This window comes from Somniosus microcephalus, chromosome 2 (genome assembly GCF_052327205.1).
Source record: "Somniosus microcephalus isolate GS21.2 chromosome 2, FLI_Smic_1.0, whole genome shotgun sequence".
Classification (NCBI taxonomy): domain Eukaryota; kingdom Metazoa; phylum Chordata; class Chondrichthyes; order Squaliformes; family Somniosidae; genus Somniosus; species Somniosus microcephalus.
In genome coordinates this window covers 88,004,320-88,019,778 of record NC_140988.1, presented here as the reverse complement: position 1 = coordinate 88,019,778, position 15,459 = coordinate 88,004,320, and the positions used below count along the sequence as shown (strand labels likewise).

General features: G+C 47.2%; 1 protein-coding gene across 5 annotated transcripts in view; it reads left to right on the top strand.

The window, feature by feature from the left end:
• The window catches only part of naf1 (nuclear assembly factor 1 homolog (S. cerevisiae)), a 296,506-nt gene that overhangs the window by 7,865 nt on the left and 273,182 nt on the right, over window positions 1–15,459 (top strand). The gene's annotated exons all lie outside the window — the stretch shown is intronic.

Sequence of the window (15,459 nt, the reverse complement as noted above, 5' to 3'; positions counted from 1 at the left end):
TTACGGAGGTGGAAATAGGCGGTCTTAGTTATGCCGCAGATATGTGGTTGAAAGCTCATTTCAGGGTCAAATATGACACCAAGATTGCGAACAGCGTGGTTCAGCCTCAGACAGATATTAGGGAGAAGGACGGAGTTTGTGGCGGGGACCGAAAACAATGGCTTAGGTCTTCCCAATATTTAATTGGATATAATTTCTGCTCATCCAGAACTGGATGTCGGATAAGTAGTCTGACAGTTTAGACACCGTGGCGGGGTCGAGAGAAGTGGTGCTGAGGTAGAGCTGGGTGTCATCAGCGTACATGAGGAAACTGAAGCTGTGTTTTCGGATGGTGCAGCCAAGGGGCATCACGTAGATGAGGAATAGGAGGGGGCCAAGGATAGATCCTTAGGGGGACACCAGAGGTAACAATGCGGGAGCGGGAAGAGAAGCTGTTGCAGGTGATTCTCTGGCTACGATTAGATAGATAAGAATGCAATCAGGTGAGTGCAGTCCCACCTTGCTGGACGACAGGGGAGAGGCGTTGGAGAAGGATGGAGTGGTCAACTGTGCTAAAGGCTGCAGACAAGTCAAGAAGGACAAGGAGGGATAGTTTACCTTTGTCACAGTCACAAAGGATGTCTTTTGTGACTATAATGAACCGTTTCGGTACTATGGCGAGGTCGAAAACCTGATTGGAGGGATTCAAACATGGAGTTGCGGGAAAGATGGGCACGGATTTGGGCAGCGACGACACGTTCAAGGACTTTGGAGAGGAAAGGGAGGTTGGAGATGGGGCCGTAGTTTGCAAGGATGGAGGGCTCAAGGGTTGTCTTTTTGAGGAGAGGGGTGATGACGGCAGATTTGATTTGGATGAGTGATCATAATATGATAGAATTTCACATTGAGTTTGAGAGTGACATGTTCAAGGCTGAAAATAGAGTCTTAAACTTAAATAGAGCCAATTACATAGGTATAAGGGGCGAGTTGGCCAATGTAGATTGGGCCATTAGATTAAAAGTATGACAGTAGATAAGCAGTGGCAAACATTTAAAGAAATATTCCAAAATTTTCAATGAATATACATTCCATTGAGAAATAAAAACTCCAGGGAAAAGTGATCCATCCGTGGCTAACTAAAGAAGTTAAGGATAGTGTTAGATTAAAAGAAGAGGCTTATAATGTTGCGAAGAATAGTAATAAGCCTGAGGATTGGGAGAACTTTAGAAACCAGCAAAGGATGACCAAAAATGGATAAAAAGGGAGAAAGTAGAATGAGTAATCTAGTAAGAAATATAGCAGCTCTTACAGTCTGTTTTTATAAGTGTAAAAAGGAAGAGAGTAGTGAAACATGGGTTCCTGAGAGACTGAGACAGGAGAAATTACATTGGGGAACAGCAGAGAATTTAAATAAATATTTTGTATATGTCTTCACAGTAGAAGACACAAAAAGCATACTAAAAATAGTGGGGAACCAAGGGGCCAATGAGAGTGAGAAACTTATTCCATTATTAAGGAATTGGTAACAGGGCATTTAGTAAATCATCATATTGTGGCAAAACCACCAATGATCTTCTGTACAAATGCATAACTGTCTTTAACCCAATGCTACAGCATCTGTGTTTGTTGGCTGAGTGTAAATAAGCTTTCTGCAAAAGCCCTGAAACAACGTGATGATGTCATCACGTTGGTCACGTGATGCCCCGAACGGCGGGAAACGTGATGACATCAGAGAGTGGGAGGTTCTAAGCCCAGACCTCGTGTAACAAGCTGCTGAAAAGACCTGTTTGCTGTTGCTCCTGCATGTTTTTGTTTTGTTCACTTGTTTGATTAAATTCAGTTGAATTATTGAACTGACTCGACTTCAGTGCTTCAGTTAGGGATAGATCAATTCCTACATTGGTGACCCCGAAGCTTCGCGGACGATTTTCGTGGAGGAAAGTTCGAGAACAAGATGGATGTGAACGCAGTGAGTTTGAAGCTCCCTCAATTTTGGGAACGACAGGCAGCCTCCTGGTTCGTGCAAGCGGAGGCTCAGTTCCAACTTCGGAACATCGTGCTGGATCAGACCCGTTACTGTTACGTGGTCTCCGCACTGGACAGCTCGACGGCTTCCCGAATCATCAGCCTGCTGGAGAACCCGCCCGTGGATGACAAGTATGAAACGCTTAAGGCGCGCCTTATGCAAATATTCGGTCTCACGAAAGCGGAGCGCGCACGACGTTTGCTCGCACTCCCCGGGTTAGGCGACGCTAAGCCTTCCGAGTTGATGAGCCAAATGCTCACACTCCTCGGGTCTGAGCCACAGTGTTTTCTGTTTTGGGAACTCTTCCTGAGCAGGTACAAGCAGCCCTCGCCAGGTCGGAGGCTACGGACGGTGTAGCGCTCGCGGCCAAAGCCGACACCATTCACGCGGTGATGCAACAGTACTGTGCCACTTCGAAGCGTCCCGCCTCGAGGAACCCCGCCTCGGCGCCTCCACAGACCGGCCTCTGTTACTACCACGCCCGGTTCGGACCGAAAGCCAGATACTGCCGACCCCCATGTAGTTTTGTGCCACCGGCACCGAGAAAGCAGCAAAACCGTGCGCGAGAACGGAAGAACGACACCGAGGTCGGGTTCGCGTCCACAATGACGGTTGGTGATTCCGGGAAATTGTTGTATATCACCGACTCCATTTTGGGCCAGCGGTTCTTGTGTGACACGGGCGCCCACTGCAGCATCCTCCCCTCTTTGCCCCTCGACGTCGGGTCCGGGAGGCGTGGTACTCCACTCCAGGCCGCCAATGGCAGCGCTATCCGTACGTTTGGGATGCGGCGAATCCGGTTGTGTCTCGGCGGGCAACTCTTCCACTGGGAGTTTATAACCGCCAAAAAACCACTAGCAATCCTCGGCGCTGACTTTTTCTGTGCTAATAACCTACTGGTCGACGTATGTAATCGCTGCCTGATTCACGCCGCCTCATGGGCCCCCATCCCCTGTTTTCGGGGCTCCGGCGCGGCCCCCGCGCTCGCCTGCGCCGAGTTGACACCCGACGACTTCACCCGCCTGCTCAAGGAATTTCCGGAGCTCACTCGACCCACCTTCTCGGTGACGACCGCCAAACATGGTGTTGAGCACCACATCGCGACGACTGGCCCCCCCGGCTTATGCCCGTGCTCGACGTTTGGATGCCAGTAAACTCGAGGCCGTGAAGGTGGAATTCGCTACCATGGATCGGTTGGGCATCGTTCGCCGGTCCAATAGTCCCTGGTCGTCTCCACTGCATATCGTGCCAAAGCCAGGCGGTGGGTGGCGGCCCTGCGGTGATTATCGGCGCCTCAATGAGGTCACGACTCCGGACCGGTACCCGATACCGTACATCCAGGATTTTTCCGCTCATTTAGCAGGCAATTCGTTTTTTTCCAAGATCGACCTCGTCCGGGGGTACCACCAGGTGCCTGTCCACCCCCAGGACGTCCAGAAGACGGCGGTCATTACCCCGTTTGGACTTTTCGAATTCTTACGAATGCCTTTCGGTCTCAAAAATGCGGCGCAGGCGTTCCAACGCCTCATGGATTCGGTGCTACGGGACCTCAAATTCCTTTTCGTGTACCTTGATGACATCCTCGTCGCCAGCGCTTCAAAGGAGGAGCATCTACGACACCTGCGCATTCTTTTCCGCCGCCTCCAGGAGCATGGCCTTATAATTAATCCACACAAGTGTCAATTTGGACTGAGGCAGATCGATTTTCTGGGCCACCGCATCACGGCAGAAGGGGCACTGCCACTCTGGGCGAAAGTGGCAGCCATCGTTGCGTTTCCACGGCCACAATCCGTCAAAGCGCTCCAAGAATTCCTCGGCATGGTAAATTTTTACCATCGATTTGTCCCCTGGGCCGCACAGCTCATGCGGCCACTCTATGAGGCACTCCGAGGGAAGCCGGGGAAAGAACCTGTGTCTTGGACGCCGGAGATGGACTGCGCTTTTGGGGACACGAAGGAGGCCCTCGCGAACGCGACCATGTTGGCGCACCCGCTGCCTGGCACCACCATCGCGCTCACGACGGATGTGTCGGACTACGCCGCCGTGCAAGAGCAATGGGTCGATGGGACATGGCAACCGCTGGCGTTTTTTAGTCGCCAGCTGCGTAGTAACGACTGTAGCTATAGCACGTTCGACCGGGAGCTGTTGGCATTGTTCCTGGCCATCCGCCACTTTCGCTTTTTATTGGAAGGACACCAATTCACCGCGTTTGTCGATCACAAGCCCCTGACGTTTGCCATGGCCAAGACGACTGAGCCATGGTCAGCCTGGCAGCAACGACAACTCGCCTTCATTTCTGAGTTTACCACCGACATCCGGCACGTGGCTGGGAAGGACAACGTGGTTGCCGACTGCCTCTCATGTGCAGCCGTCTAACTGGGGCTCGATTATTTGCTCATGGCAGCTGACCAAGCGACTGACCCGGAAACGCAAGCTTTCCACTCTGATTCGTCCTGCCTGCAGCCAGCAGATGTGCCTTTCCATTCGGCCGGCACCTCCTTGCTCTGCGACGTCTCCCTGGGAGACCCACGCCCGATCGTTCCGTTGTCCTGGCGCAGGAAAGTATTCGATGTCGTTCACGGACTTGCACACCCGGGCATGCGGGCTTCACAGAAATTATTAACGTCCAAATTCGTCTGGAGGGGAATGAGAAAAGATGTGCGTGATTGGGCCAAGACCTGCGTTGTGTGCCAGAGGGCGAAGGTACAGCGCCACGTCCAAGCTCCTGTCGTCGTTTTCGAGGTACCGGAGCGGCGATTCGATCACGTTCATGTCGACCTCGTGGGCCCACTACCGCCGTCACAAGGGTTTACGCATCTGCTGGCAATCGTCGACCGTACCACCAGGTGGCCGGAGGCCATTCCTTTAACGTCCACCACCTCCACGGATGTCGCCCGAGCTTTTCTTTCATCCTGGGTTGCTCGTTTCGGCGTTCCATCGGACATTTCGTCGGACCGCAGTTTTCGTCTGCTTTGTGGAACGCCGTGGCTTCAGGTCTGGGCACCAAGCTCCATCGGACCACGGCTTACCATCCGCAGGCCAACGGGCTATGCGAACGCTTTCACCGCTCTTTGAAGGCGTCGCTGCGGGCCACCCTCCAAGGGACCGCATGGGTGGATAAGCTGCCATGGGTGATGCTCGGGTTGCGCACAGCGCCTAAAGAGGACCTGCAGGCATCGGCCGCTGAACTAGTTTATGGCCAGCCGCTCAGGGTGCCCGGCGACTTTCTTCCGGCACTGACGCGTCTGTGGTCAGCAGCTGAACAACTGGAGGCTCACTGGGCCGCAGCGCACTCTTTCCAGCCCATTCCGACTTCACAGCACGGACTGCCCACGTCACATGTTCCGCTGGAGCTTATGAGGGCTAAATTTGTTTTCGTCCGACAGGATGCCCACCGTAGTCCTCTCATGCCTCCATACGCAGGCCCTTTCCGAGTACTGCAGGCGGGCGCCAAGAGTTTTCTAGTGGATGTCGGAGGTAAACCCGACCACATTTCCGTGGACTGCCTCAAGGCTGCACACGTGGATCTCGAGCAGCTGGTCGAGGCAGCGCAGCCGCCACGTCGTGGCCGACCGCCCGCGAGCGCCGCGCCTGGCCCGTTGGCCCCGCAACCCAGCTCATCTCCTGCACCATCCATTCCTCTCCGGGAATATCGGAGTCGCTCCGACAGGATTGTCCGACCTCCTCTGCGATTGACCTTTGCGATTAAAGACACTTCTGGGGGGGCGCATGTGGCAAAACCACCAATGATCTTCTGTACAAATGCATAACTGTCTTTAACCCAATGCTACAGCATCTGTGTTTGTTGGCTGAGTGTAAATAAGCTTTCTGCAAAAGCCCTGAAACAACGTGATGACGTCACGTGATGCCCCGAACGGCGGGAAACGTGATGACGTCAGAGAGTGGGAGGTTCTAAGCCCAGACCTCGTGTAACAAGCTGCTGAAAAGACCTGTTTGCTGTTGCTCCTGCATGTTTTTGTTTTGTTCACTTGTTTGATTAAATTCAGTTGAATTATTGAACTGACTCGACTTCAGTGCTTCAGTTAGGGACAGATCGATTCCTACAATATGATTAGGCAGAGTCAACATGGTTTTATGAAAGGGAAATCGTGTTTGACAAATGTATTTGTTTTTTGAAGTTGTAACTAGCAGGGTAGATAAAGGGGAACCAGTGGATGTCGTATGTTTGGATTTCTAAAAAGCATTTGATCAAGTACCACATAAAAGGTTGTTACGCAAGATAAGGACTCATGGGGTTGGGGGTAATATATTACCATGGATAGAGGATTGGTTAACGGACAGAAAACAGAGAATAGCGATAAATGGGTCATTTTCCGGTTGGCTGTCTATAACTAGTGGGATACCACAAGGATCAGTGCATGGGCCTCAGATATTTACAATCCATATATTAATGGCCCGTAATTTCCGATAGGCTTCCTGCGTGCGGATGCCCCCATCAGAAAAAAATCTACGCACTTACCTGAGGGCTCCCGAGGTCCGGACACTTCCGATGCTGGGCCTCTCCACAGTCGAAATGCGCAGGGCCCACGTATCCCAGGGGCACATGTAGTTCGCAAGTGTCCCTGGGATCACGTGGGCCAGGTGAGCCAATGAAAGAAGGAAATCCCCCTTCATACTTTTGACAGACCTGTCAAAAGTATGAATGGGGATCACTGAAAAAAGACACTAAAACATTAAATACATTTAAAAAAATCATGTTTTAAAAATGAGTTAAAATTACATTAAATTAAATATTTTAAACAAAAATTTAATTTTTTGAAAAAACTAAGGTTTTTTACGGGGCTAAAAATAACTTGCCTTTTTTAAAAGTATTTTTTAAATAATGTGATTTAAAAAAAAATTATTACTTTAATTTTTTAAATTTTTATGCTGGTGAGTAGTGCCTTACGCCTGCTTTTACCAGGCGTAAAATTTCAAAGGGTTTTCTGCGGGCGGAGGTTCTGCAGAAAGCAGAACTCTTCCCCCCGCAGAGGCCCATCTCCAGGGCAGGCGTGCGATCTGTCAAGAGCATTCTTAACAGATCGGAAGTGCCAGTTTTCAGCGCATGCGCTTCACATGCCTGAAACCGGCATTTCCGATGTCCCTACAGGTGTGTACACAGCTCGTACGCACCTGTAGGCATTGGACAATACGGGCCAATGACTTAGATGAAGGGACCGAGTGTAATGTATCCAAGTTTGCTGACGATACAAAGCTGGGTGGGAAAGTAAGCTGTGAGGAGGACAGAAGGCGTCTGCAAAGGGATGTAGACAGGTTAAGTGAGTGGGCAATAAGGTGGCAAATGGAGTATAATGTGGGATAAGGTGGCAGATGGAGTATAATGTGGGATAAGGTGGCAGATGGCGTATAATGTGGGGTAATGTGAGGTTATTCACTTTGGTAGGAAGAATAGGAAAACAGAATACCTATTAAATGGTGAGAAACTATTAAATGTTGGTGTTCAGAGAGATTTAGGCGTCCTTGTACAAGAAGCACCAAATTAGCATGCAGGTACAGCAAGCAATTAGAAAGGCAAATAGCATGTTGGCCTGTATTACAAGGGGGTTTGAGTACAAGAGTAAGGAATTCTTGCTACAATTGTGCAGGGCTTTGGTGAGACCATACCTGGAGTACAGTGCACAGTTTTGGTCTCCTTATCTGAGGAAATATATACTTGCCTTGGAGGTGGTGCAACGAAGATTCGCTTGATTGGTTTATGGAGTAGATTGAGCCTATACTCTCGAGTTTAGAAGAATGAGAGGTGATCTCATTGAAACGTAAGATTCTGAGGGGAATTGACAGGATTGGTGCTGAGTGATTGTTTTCCCTGGCTGGAAAGTCTGGAACTAGGGGGCATAGTCTCAGGATAAGGGGTCGGCCATTTAAGACTGAGATGAGAAGGAATTTCTTCAGAGGGTTGTGAATCTTTGGAATTCTCTGCCCCAAAGGGCCATGGATTCTCAAGTCGTTGAGTATATTTCAAGGCTGAGATAGATAAATGTTTGTACTCTAGGGGAATTAGGGATATGGGGATCGGGGGGGGGGGGGGGGGGGGGAGGAAAGTGGAGTTGAGGTCGAATATCAGCCATGATCTTATTGAATGGTGGAGCAGGCTCGTGGGACCGTATGGCCTACTACTACTCCTAATACTTATGTTCTTATGTAAATCATTGAGACATGCACACAGACATTGCTTCAATGACCAGGGGTCTCCGATTGTGGGATTATTTTGGGCTTCACATGAGCAGTCTTGTCAATGTTTGAGTTTTGGAGTCACTAGCTAGAATGCTCGTGAGTTTTGTGCTGGCTAGGGCAGATTGAAGCTACCGCAAGTAAACTTCTGTTTAAAGCTTATGATTATAAGGAAGCAAATTTGCTCATTTTAATTTTATGTATCATTTCAAGAAATACATGATTCGCTGTTTATACCATTTACATAAGACAAATGAATGAATATAGCATCCTTATTGTAGTAAATCATCCCAAGGCGCTTCACAGGAGTGTTATCAAACAAAATTTGATGCTGAGTCACATAAGAACATGAGATATTAAGGCAGGTAACCAAGAGGTAGGTTTTAAGGAGCGTCTTGAAGGAGGAGAGAGGTTTAAGGAAGGAATTTGCGTTTAGGGCCTAGACAGCTGAAGGCATGGTTACCAAAGGTGGAGTGATTAAAATCGGGGATGCTCAAGAGGTCAGAATTGGAGGAGATCGGAGACCTTGGCGGGGTGGGGGACGTGGTTCATTGTAGGGCTGGAGAAGGTTACAGCAATAGGGAGGGGCGAGGCCATGGATAGCAAATAAAACCACTTGTCGCTTCAGAAGCTAAATTTCAGTCTGGTAAGAGTGTACAGTCAGTCCATTTCTCAGAAGAAAATCACATGGTACATTCCAGTAGTCAATCTGTAGGGTATGGGTTGTCTGCTTGATCCCTGGGTCTTGTTATCATTTAGCTAGATATTGCGCAGAAGAAGGTACACATAGGATCTACTTACTGGAGTGGCTAGTGACACTGAACCCATCAAAATATCTAGTATAAAAATCTGAGCACATGACCCTTATATTTAAATGATATGTATTTTAACTTCAGGTATATCAGTTTGTATTTACTATCGCAGCCCTGCCTTCAATCTAGTTCCTTTTCTCTCCAGTTTTGAAGAAGGGTCTAACCCGAAACGTCAACTCAAATTTCTCTCCACGGATGTTGCCTGACTTGCTGAGTTTTTCCAGCATTTTCTGTTGTTATTTTGTATTTACTATCAGTTTGGCTCAGTGGTAGCATTCTTGCCTCTAAATTAGAAGCATGTCGAATCAAGCCCGACTGTGGACATGATCACTTCAGTGCAGTACCGAGGAGCGCTGCATTGTCTTTTCAATGAATCTATAAAAACTCTGGGATAGATACCCTGACAAGAATATTCCTCAAGGGCACCAGACGAATCCTTAACCCCTTCACCTTAATTCCTTATCAAGAAACCACCTGGGGTTTACCATCCAATCTCTTCCCTAGGAGTAAATGATGCCTAAATACGGATTGCCATGTTGTCTCACATCAACTAGTTCACAGAATCTTACAGCACAGAAGTAGGCCATTCAGCCCATTACACCTGTGCCAGCTCTTTGAAATAGCTATCCAATTAGTCCCACTCTTCTTTCCCCACAGCCCTGCAGATTTTTCCTTTCCAAGTATTTATCCAATTCCCTTTAGAAAGTTATTATTGAATCTGCTTCCACCACCCTTTCACATAGCGCATTCCATATCATAACAGTTCACTGCAGGAAAAAAATTGTCCTCCCCCTCTGGTTCTTTTGCCAATTATCTTAAATCTGTGAATCAGGGTTGGTCACCTGGCTTGATGGTGATGGAGGAGTGAGGGATATGCTGGGCCATGTGATTACAGATTGTGGTACAGGAAACTTTGGTTTATCCGGTGGCTATATGTCCGGAATACTCGATCTAACGGCAAAAATCAGGAGCCGTTTTCTATAAGTTTTTTTTTTAGTTCTTGTTGCTTTTTTTTTCCCAGTCAGGCACTGCAAGGTCTGTAGCTATAGCAACAGCTTCAGCTAGAGACGCTTGCAGCTGCAGCCGACTGTTTTGAAGCTGTTGCTAAGCAACAGGGTTTGTTGATTCACACGGAGCTTTTCAGTTCCGTATGTTTCAACATTATGCTGGTATGTCCAGCACTTTTGATGGTACGGCACCAGCTCGGTCCCGTCAGTGCCGGATATCAGAAAGTTTCCTGTAGAATACAATTTTGCTGCTGCTGATGGCCTACAGCGCCTCATGGATACAAGTTTTGATCTTTTTAATCTGTTCTTAATCTATCGCATTTAGTGTGGTGGTAACGCCACACAACACAATAGAGGCTGTCCTCAGTGTGAAGACGAGACTTCGTCTCCACAAGGACTGTGCTGTATTTACTCCTACCAATACTGTCATGGACACATTCATCTGTGAAAGGTAGACTGGTGAGAACATAACATAAGAAATAGGAGCAGGAGGAGGCCCAATGGCTCCTCGAGCCTGATCCGCCATTCAATAAGATCATGGCTGATCTTCGACCTTAACTCCACTTTCCTGCCTGATTCCCCTTTTTTTAAAATTAGTTCCTGAGATCTGGGCGTCACTGGCAAGGCCAGCACTTATTGTCCATCCTTAATTGCCCTTGAGAAGGTGGTGGTGAGCCGCCTTGAAACACTGCAGTCTGTGTGGTGATGGTATTCCCACAGTGCTGTTAGGGAGGGAGTTCCAGGATTTTAACCCAGCAACGATGAAGGATCAGCGATATACTTGTAAGTTGGGATGGTGTGTGACTTGGAGGTGATGGTGTTCCTATGCGCCTGCTGCCCTTGTCCTAGATGGAAGAGGTCGTGAGTTTGGGAGGTGCTGCTGAAGAAGCTTTGGCGAGTTGCTGCAGTGCATCTTGTAGATGGCACACACTGCACCCACGGTACGCCGTTGGTGGAGGGAGTGAATGTTTAAGGTGGTGGATGGGGTGCCAATCAAGCGGGCTGCTTGCTTTGTCTTGGACGGTGTTGAGCTTCTTGAGTGTTGTTGGAGCTGCACTCTGTAATGATATCAGCAAATAGTGATGGTATTTGCCTGTTTGATTATTTATGCCATACCAGCATATTTGCCTGATTGATTATTTATGCCTGACCAGCAGAGGGCATGTGAGAGACAAGCAATTTAGTTTTGGTTTCGTTTTAGATGGATCTCTAAGATGGTGTCTCCTGTAATGCTGTTAACTGAGTTGAACATACTTTAGATAAAAAGACATCTCTTTCATGAATGTGTCGTCATTGAACCCACATACAAATCAATACATGGTGTCAGAAGTGATTGAAAGAGATGAAGAGGAAAAATCTGAAGTTAAATCAGCTCTCCACATATTAACAAGCCAAAAGAGAACATCGTTACTTACCATTGGAGAATAGCTAACGAAGTGAAAAATGGTAGGATTACACCCACCGGCGAAGCTTCAGTTGACAGGTAATGTGGCTGAAAATTGGAGGAGGTTCAAACAACGTTTGGAGTTGTATTTAGCGGCAATCGGAGCTGACGAGAAAAGTGATAAAATGAAAGCGTCAGTGTTCTTGCATGTCGTGGGTGATGAAGCGCTGGAGGTGTATAATAACTTCACATTCGCTGCTGATGGAGACAAAATGAAGCTAGATAAAATAATGGAACAGTTTGAGGCCTACTGCATACCTAAACGTAACGTGACGTTTGAGAGGCATAGATTTTTCACGTGTACAGAAAACGGGAGAGACTATTGATCAGTATGTGACTGAACTGAGAAACCGAAGCAAAATGTGAATTTGGGGGACTGACAGACTCGCTGATAAAAGACAGACTGGTGTGTGGTATTCCAGGTAATGGTCTAAGACTGCTAAGAGAGCAAAATCTAAACCTGGGAAAAGCCATAGCACTGTGTAGGGCTACAGAGACTGTGAAGTCGCAGGCAAAGGAGCTGTTCAGTGACAGTAGCTGCAACGTGGATGCAGTGAGAATGAACGGACACAAACCGTTTAACAAAAAGAGCGCCAATGTGAAAAAAGAGGCGTGGCCAGCGAACAAAAATGAAAGGGGCAATCGAAAGTCATGTAGTCGATGCGGTACACAGCATACACCAAAAAAGTGTCCAGCATATGGTAAAACATGCAATAGTTGCAACAAAAACAACCATTATGCCCGTTGCTGTAAGAACCAAGCGCAACAAAGCAAGGTCTATGCAGTAGATGAAAGCGAGATAGAGGAGTTCTATGTAGATGTTGTGTCTGAAAACAAAAAAGAAAAAAGAGACTGGATGTTGACACTAAAAGTGAATGACACACACATTCCATTTAAATTGGATACTGGAGCACAAGTTAATGTGATATCAGAGACTGATTTTAAGAAAATTAGACCCAGACCAAAGATACATGGAATAAAAGTGAAAGTGACAGGATACTCGGGTACTGATATACCAGTGAAAGGAAAATGCATTGTCAAAGTGACACACTAGGACAGAGAGCACACGCTAGCATTAATCGTGGTGCCAAAGGATGTGCAAGCCATACTAGGTTTAATAGCCTGTGAGAGACTGAACCTGATAGAGAGTCCTCGTTGTGGAAAGCGAAGGAGAGACAGTCTATGATGAACTCATGAAAGAGTACAACGACCTATTTTAGGGTCTAGGCTGCCTTCCAGGAGAACACACGATCAGAGTAGATAAAAGTATGCCAACGGTTATACATCCATGCAGAAAAGTTCCATTTGCTCTTCAAAAGCAACTGAAGGCAGAGTTGGACAGGATGGAAAGCCTGAACGTGATACAGAAGATAGATGAGCCAACTGAGTGGGTGAGTTCCCTCGTCGTTGTGGACAAAAAGAATGGAAAGCTCAGAATTTGCCTGGATCCAAGAGATCTAAACAGAGCAATAAAGAGAGAGCACTTCAAGCTTCCTACACGTGAGGAAATCATGTCACAGTTTGCAAATGCAAAGTATTTCAGCAAGTTAGATGCATCATCAGGATTTTGGCAGATGAAACTGGACGAGGCAAGTTCAAGACTGTGCACGTTCAACAGTCCATTTGGCATTGCTTCAGCTCCTGAAGTGTATCACAAAACTATCCATATGATCTATGAGCACCTGGAGGGAGTTGATACATCAATGGATGACATCATAGTATGGGGAACCACGAGAACTGAGCATGACGAGAGACTGAAAAAAGTGCTGGAAGCAACAAGGAAAACAAACCTGAAGCTGAATAGAGAGAAATGCCAGCTCGGGGTGACAGAACTGACATTCGTGGGAGATATCCTTAGCAGTGAGGGCATCAGACCAGATCCCAGAAAGGTGTCCGCCATTGAGAATATGCCAAAGCCACAATGCAAAAAGGACGTGCAGAGGTTTAATGGAATGATCAACTACATGGGTAAATTCATATCCAACCTCTCAGAAAAGATGGCGCCACTGAGAAGACTAACTGAAAAGAACATAGAATTGGAATAGAATCATGAGCATGAGAAGTCATGGAGCGATCTAAAGAAACTGCTCACAGAGGAACCAGTTCTGAGGTTTTATGACCCAGCGAGACCCATCAAGATATCAGATGCATCACAGAGTGGACTCGGTGCCGTTCTTCTGCAAAAATATGACTACTGGCAACCTATTGCATATGCATCGTGCTCGATGACAGACGCGGAGACGCGATATGCTCAAATAGAAAAGGAGCTGCTCAGCATCACATACGCCTGTGAAAGATTTCACCAGTTTGTGGCAGGACAAGCAATCAGTGTAGAGACTGACCATAAGCCCTTGATTGCATTGTTCCAAAAGCCACTAAATAGCTGTCCGCTTAGAATACAAAGAATGATGATCAGGCTGCAACGCTATACACTGAATGTTGCGTACACACCGGGTAAGCTGATGTATACAGCAGACACGTTGTCCAGAGCTGTAGACCCAAGTGAGCCCGCAAACACCAAAATGGATGAAAAAGTGAACGCCTACGTGGACATGATCACAAGTGCACAGCCCATAGCAGATGCAAAAATGGAGCTCATAAAGACTGAGACAAACAAAGATGAAACAATGAGACGACTGAGGAAAAGCATCTTGGATGGATGGCCCAACATGAAGCAAGACTGCTCACCTGACATGGCAGAGTACTGGAACTGCAGGGCGGAACTATCGGTGGTCGAAGACATCATCTACAAAGGAAGTAAAATAGTTATCCCAAAGAGTCTGAGAAAAGAGATGCTAAAAAGGATCCATGGAGGACATCTGGGAATCGAAAAGTGTAAGAAAAGAGCACGAGAGGTGATGTACTGGCCACAAATCAACCAAGATGTGACAAATGAGGTGTCAAACTGCACAATATGCCTGAAATATCGAGCAAGCAATCCGGTAGAACCACTAAAGCCACACCCAGCGCCAGACAGACCTTACCAGAAGGTAGGCGCTGACCTATTTGTATGTCAAGGGAAGGACTATCTTGTAGTCACAGACTATTACTCCCTGTATCCAGAGGTTTGTAGACTGTACACCACCACTGCAGATGCTGTGATAACATGTACGAGAGCCATATTCTCCAAACATGGTGTGGCAAGCGAGGTCTTCACAGACAACGGACCCCAGTTTTACAATGCAAGTTTCCGACACTTTGCCAAAGAGTGGGACTTTGTCCACACAACGTCAAGTCCTCACTTTCCACAGTCCAATGGACTAGTGGAAAAATCGGTCCAGACAGTGAAAAGACTGATGTACAAGGCAAAAGACAGTGGAACTGACTTCTACCAGAGCATGCTTGTATACCGCACAACGCCGCTCGAGTGTGGTATGTCACCAGCCCAACTCCTTATGGGACGTCTGCTAAGGTCAAACCTACCCATCCCGGAGAACCTCCTGAAAACAAGAGGGGGAGAAAGTGAGGAAGTTCAAAGAACAACAGAAAGAAAAGCAAAAGTACTACTATGACAGTGGAACACAAAACCTACCTGAACTCCACACTGGTGACCAAGTAAGGTTCAAAGACAAAACAAACATATGGACTCCGAAGGGAACTGTCCTGAGTGAAGTTCAACCAAGATCATACACCATTCAGACAGATGAGGGTGCTGTTCTGCGAAGAAATCGTCGGGATCTTCTCATGGGACCAGCCACAGCAAGTCAAAAGACTGATACTGTTGAACAACCTGATCACACAGCTGAGAAACCATCATCTGAGGCAACAACTCAGATTCAAGGACAATCAATCAGAAAATCCTCAAGACACGTGAAGCCTCCTGAGAGACTCATTGAGCAAATTTAAGGACTCTTGTTATAGAAGGAAGTAATGTTATCTTATTCTTTCTTCAAGTTCTAGTGTATTTACATATTTCATGTGAACACACAAAACAAGGTTAAAAAACCTTGATAATGATCATGTAAGTTCATTAATGTTACAGTTAAAATGCAGAGTAAT